Genomic DNA, 6,000 nt, shown 5'->3' with positions numbered 1-6,000 from the left:
TTGGAAAATCACTACAAAGGTTATTGTTGATCTACAGCAACTGCTGCTTCATTGCTTGGAGAAGGACGAATGCACTGCTGACAGCTGAACAGCTTTTTGAAGCTGGTTAATCAGAAACATTTACTGTCAGCTGTTTATGTGACTGTGTCCCTTCTTCTACTTCACTAATCAACCATGCCTTGATTTTTTTCATATTTCAGAGGTAGGCAACTGTCATAATTCATCCATATTACTGTTATCCCCATGAATACTTTTGGCTAGGGTTTCTTTAGAAGACTTAGAGGGAAGTGCATTAGGAAAAAATATTTGAATTTTTGGTGCTTCTTAGATCCAATGTAGCTATTCACTAAGATCAAACCTGGAAAATCAACTCTGCCCCTGTAGGTCACTCTAATCTCAATAGGATGCTTCCTGTGTTATGCTTTCAATGAGTCAAGTATGTTCGACTGATGGTGATGTTAGCCCGTATGTTGAAGTTACAACTATAAATAACCACATTATTTTACAGCAAGCTTTTGAAGTACATTGTGATGAAAAGCTTATACTATAGTATAAGACCTTCCCTGAATTAAATATAACTAATATTTTAGGAGTCATTCTGCCCCAAATTCATTTTGACTGTCAATGTCTGCTTTACCAGTCTGACCTTGACAACAGGAGTTCTGGTCTATAAACTTATTATGGAGAAATCCCCAAACAATAAATAAGTTCAAAAAATAATATTGAGAGTGGCTTTATTTAGAGAGCCTTTTTTCATTTTTATGGGCCTAGATGTGAGGCATACATGTGAAAATCCCCTTAGGCCACCATTCTTAGTCGATGATATGACTTGATCAATTTGAATTATAGACCTTTGTTAAAAAATCACTTGGTCAAATACATTTAAGAGAAGAACACTGCTTTGTCAAAGCTGGCCATACCACGCTCTAAATAAAATTACTACAATGCTTTTATTATCTATGGTAGAAAAATAAAGAAATAAATGAAAACACTGCCTGCAGGGATCAGAAACAGAATAAGCATAATGTGAGGTCACAGTCCACTTTCCCTTGTTCCCCTCCGCTGGAGTTACAAGACGGATTGGCGGTGACTGCAGACCAATCACTACAAAGGTTATTGTTGATCTACAGCAACTGCTGCTTCATTGCTTGGAGAAGGACGAATGCACTGCTGACAGCTGAACAGCTTTTTGAAGCTGGTTAATCAGAAACATTTACTGTCAGCTGTTTATGTGACTGTGTCCCTTCTTCTACTTCACTAATCAACCATGCCTTGATTTTTTTCATATTTCAGAGGTAGGCAACTGTCATAATTCATCCATAATACATATACATATTACCAAACCATCAAGGGCTTTGGTTTTTTTATCAGAAATAATTTTTATTTTCCAGTCAATACATACCTTATTTCTTCCACCATTATTTATAATGTGGTCTCAATTATATCAATAAGAAAAGTGGGTAACAACCCATCCTTACCCCAAAATTTTGAATTAATAAATGTTCTTTATCACAGGAAATTTTATACAGATTAATGCACTACAACATCTGAAATGATTAAAATGACCCTTTGTTATGGGAATCAGCAGCACAGACCCATAGAATTTAATTGCAAGAAAGTTCAATGTCATAGCTCTATACTTTAATCCATTAACATTGCTATGCTTTCTCGAGTTTAAAACCTGGCTGTAAAAGGAATCAGCTTTTACTTATCACCAAGTGGCCTTACTTATAAGGAAATCTTATTATTTAAAAGTATTTGATGCCAGTTTTGGCCTGGGTATTAATTCTTTGAAAACTCTTTTTCCTAAAATAGGGTAGAAAGATTCAGATTACACAAATTGCCTTCACATCTTAAAATCCAAATCCAATTGAATTGTGTAATTCAGCTGAGAACTGGCTAAAATCATAAAGAATATCTCAGGTTTAACTGATCGCAACTAAAAGCGTGCCTTGCTTCAAAATGTTTACCAGGCCCTGGCCGGTTGGCTCAGTGGTAGAGCGTCATCCTGCCGTGCAGGAGTCCTGGGTTCAATTCCTTGCCAGGGCACACAGGAGAAGCGCCCATCTGCTTCTCCACCCCTCCCCCTGTCTCTCTCTTCCCCTCCCGCAGCCAAGGCTCCATTGGAGCAAAGCTGGCCTGGGCGCTGAGGATGGCTTCATAGCCTCTGCCTCAGGCGCTAGAATGGCTCTCGTCGCAACCGAGCAATGCCCCAGATGGGCAGAGCACTGTCCCCTGGTGGGCATGCCAGGTGGATCCTGGTTGGGCGCATGTGGGAGTCTGTCTGACTGCCTCCCCATTTCCAACTTCAGAAAAATACAAAAAAAAAAAAAGTTTACCAAAGACCAGCTGACCATTTTGCACATTCAGAAGAGGGATAACTATTCATCTAACATTATAGAAAAATGATGTTGTTCCTTTATTATTCAACTGGTGTCTCAATGTGTACTCCTCCAGTGCTCACCTAAACTCTATACAGTGACACAAAAGCTCTGTCCTAACCTTAAACCAAACTCCTCTTCTCAACTTGAGTTTTACTCAGACAAATGAAGCGGATGATGATGAACCATATTTCTAGTTCTGACAGATGTCTGCCAAAAGGAGCTAACAGCCCTTATCTGTCAGATCACTGTCTCCTTAGTGCAGACAGGTAAGAAATAAACTTCACCTCCCTGTAATGCAGTTCGGAAATCTCTGCTTTTCCTTGCTTAATTTAAACTATTGAATAATCTGATGTGGGGAAAATACCTAGAAATAAATTAAAATGTGCCTACTGTTGTGGTAAAATTTTGAAAATTGAAATCATATTCGCTTAGTATTTGCTCTATTTTTTGTACTATAATTCTTCCTTGGCTCAAAATTTATTGATTTCTTTTGTTTGCCTCTGTAGTCAAATGCAATTTTGACCTGAAATATTACAGAATATAGAATAAGGCAGACATATGCTAATCAGCATAATTCTAGGAGAAATTGGTAAGAACACATAGTGGGTCAAATGTTGAACTTTGGTGCAAAAGGCAATTTAACTTTTGTAACAACTACAGCTACCATTGCACTAATGAACTGGGACTTTGGAATTCATAACATTAGTGATTAAGCTTCTTCTGACAATTTCACTTCACCTTTCTCACCTCTGCATCATTTTTACAAAGGGCAAGGGGCAAAATATTAAAGTAAACAAAGTTAGACAGGTTGTTAGCTTTACTGCAACTTAATGTCTTTTCAAAAATTAAAAAGCAAAAATCTCTTTGCTGTGATCCCTAGAGGCTAACACACCTATAGCAATGAACATTTCCTCCCAACCAGCTGACCAGCCAGCCAGCCAGCCATGCAGAAGTCTGCATCTGGATTGTATGTTGAGAGGTCTCTACAGGAAGGAAGAGAATGTTTAATAAGTTAAGTAATTGATGAAAGACACAGCCAACAAAGACATAGTTACCTCATCTAATTCCATTTCATCTGGACTCTCCCATGGCTTGATAAATTTCCCATTAGATTTCTTCAAAGACAAAATTATTATGTAGTAACCTCTGCACAAGACAAAAATAATGATTGCTCAGAGAATAAAGTAAACGGATATATCCTTAAATCCTCCACAGACCAGTGATTGAGACTGAACGCAAATTATGGAGATGGAGTGACTTGTCCATCAATGACAATCACCTGTTTGTTCAATTTTAAAAACAAGATGGGTAGACATTTGTGCATGACTTCAATGAGCTTATAAGGTACTATCACCATGGTCGACTGCCCTTTATTAGGTATCATAAACAGAGTGGGAACAGTTCGTTAGGACCCTGGTGCTGGACACATACAGGCTGGTATATTGAAATCTACCAACACAAGCTGCTGAACTAGATATTTTCCATGACAGCAATTTATAAGATAATTTTTAAAAAGGGAAATAAATGCACATTAAAAATTAGTCTTAGCTCATATAACACCTATAATATGAAAATTATCATTTTATTTACATACCCCTAAAATACTTTTTATTTGGATAAAAAAATTAAAAACAGAAAAATTACTCATAAGCTTACAATTATATAAAGATATAAAAAGCTTCCCTTTCTTTCTACCTATTAAATTGTAAACCTCAAGGTAAGTGCAATAGAAATTTGGAGATAATCAGTACCTAAGGGCCTTCAAAATAGATCACAGTGTCACACATCCATAGGAAGAGACAAAAGTGACCGAGTTCTCCAGTTTAGAATGGTCAACTAAAATTTAAGTAATGTGCCTGACCTGTGGTGGCGCAATGGATAAAGCATCGACCTGGAATGCTGAGGTCACTGTTTTGAAACCCTGGGCTTGCCTGGTCAAGGCACATATGGGAAGCAACTACTACAAGTTGATGCTTCCCATTTCTCCCCAACTTTTTCTTTTTCTCTCTCTCTCTTTTCCTCTCTCTCTCACTGCTCGCTCTAATCTCTATACAATGAGATTAAATAAAATCTAAAAAAGGTTTTATAAAATTTAAGTAACGAACAGTTACCTGTTCACAAATATATATGGGTTATTTGTTAGATTGTTTTGTAACTTCCAGATGATCTATACCCTGCTCTTGTATTCATGGTTAGGGACTATGCTAATATCAATCTTTGGTAGTAATAAACAAGGACTTTACACATAAGTGTATAATAATGGCTAACATATTAACCATTTCCTACTTTCCAGGTATTATATTAAATGCATAATTTATTTTGCACCCTCAAAAATCCTATAAGAACAGACAAGACAAATCCAGAAAGACTGAATTGTTGCTCCAGTTAAAACAGATCATAGAGGGATACAAGCGTATGCATATCTTAACCTTAGAAATAATCTGGCTCATTTTCACCACTCTGTATCATAAAGTACTTATTAAGGACACAATAGATTTTGAGGAGATTTATATTGAAAATGAACACATACCCACACACAAACACACCAACTTTTTAAAGAGCAGGTGCCACAAAGGGGAAAGGGAGGTCAGGATGGACACTAACATTGTATCACAGAAAACAATAGCACACACAGGAAGGCCTCTTCCTACTCAAAGCAAAACCTGTAATACACTCAGCAAACCCTGTGTGATAAAGAATGCTGTTTTCATAAACAAGAGTTTAGAGCTGCATGTCCAGTATGATAACCAGTAGCCTGTTGTGGCTATGGAGCACCTGAAATGTGGATAATCTGGACTGATATTTGCTCTCAATATAAAAGACACTGGATTTCAAAGATTTAGTATTGAAAATAAATGTGAATTATGTCAGTAATAATTTTAATAGTGATCAAATGTTAAAATGATAGTCTTCTCAATATATTGGGCCAAATACAATGTTATTAAAATTAATTTCACATCTTTTGTTTTTTGTTTTGTTTTTTGTATTTTTCTGAAGCTGGAAACGGGGAGAGACAGTCAGACAGACTCCCGCATGCGCCCGACCGGGATCCACCCAGCACGCCCACCAGGGGCGACGCTCTGCCCACCAGAGGGCGATGCTCTGCCCATCCTGGGTGTTGCTATGTTGTGACCAGAGCCACTCTTGCGCCTGAGGCAGAGGCCACAGAGCCATCCCCAGCCCCTGGGCCATCTTTGCTTCAATGGAGCCTTAGCTGCGGGAGGGGAAGAGAGAGACAGAGAGGAAGGAGAGGGGGAGGGGTGGAGAAGCAGATGGGCGCCTCTCCTGTGTGCCCTGGCCGGGAATTGAACCCGGAACTTCTGCAGGCCAGGCCGTTGCTCTACCACTGAGCCAACCGGCCAGGGCCCCACATCTTTTTTTTTTTTATTTAAGTGACAGGCAGGGAGGCAGACAGACAGACTGTCGTATGCACCCTGACTGGATCTACCTGGCAAGCTCCCTATCAGGCAATGCTCTGCCTGGCTGGGCCAGAGCTCTGTTGATCAGCAACTGAGCTACTTTAGCACCTGAGGCTGAGGCCATGGAGCGAACCTCAGCACCCAGGGCCAAGTTTGTTTGAACCATTCAAGCCATGGTTGCAGGAGGGGAAGAAAGG

At 39.0% G+C, this 6,000-nt stretch overlaps 1 pseudogene; it reads right to left on the bottom strand.

Moving 5' to 3' along the window:
• Positions 1-3,478: 3,478 nt before the first annotated feature.
• LOC136323080 (receptor-type tyrosine-protein phosphatase delta-like) overlaps positions 3,479-6,000 on the bottom strand; it is a 28,164-nt pseudogene continuing 25,642 nt past the window's right edge.

Source organism: Saccopteryx bilineata, chromosome 2 (genome assembly GCF_036850765.1).
Source record: "Saccopteryx bilineata isolate mSacBil1 chromosome 2, mSacBil1_pri_phased_curated, whole genome shotgun sequence".
NCBI lineage: Eukaryota > Metazoa > Chordata > Mammalia > Chiroptera > Emballonuridae > Saccopteryx > Saccopteryx bilineata.
This window is presented reverse-complemented; position numbering and strand designations above follow the sequence as displayed.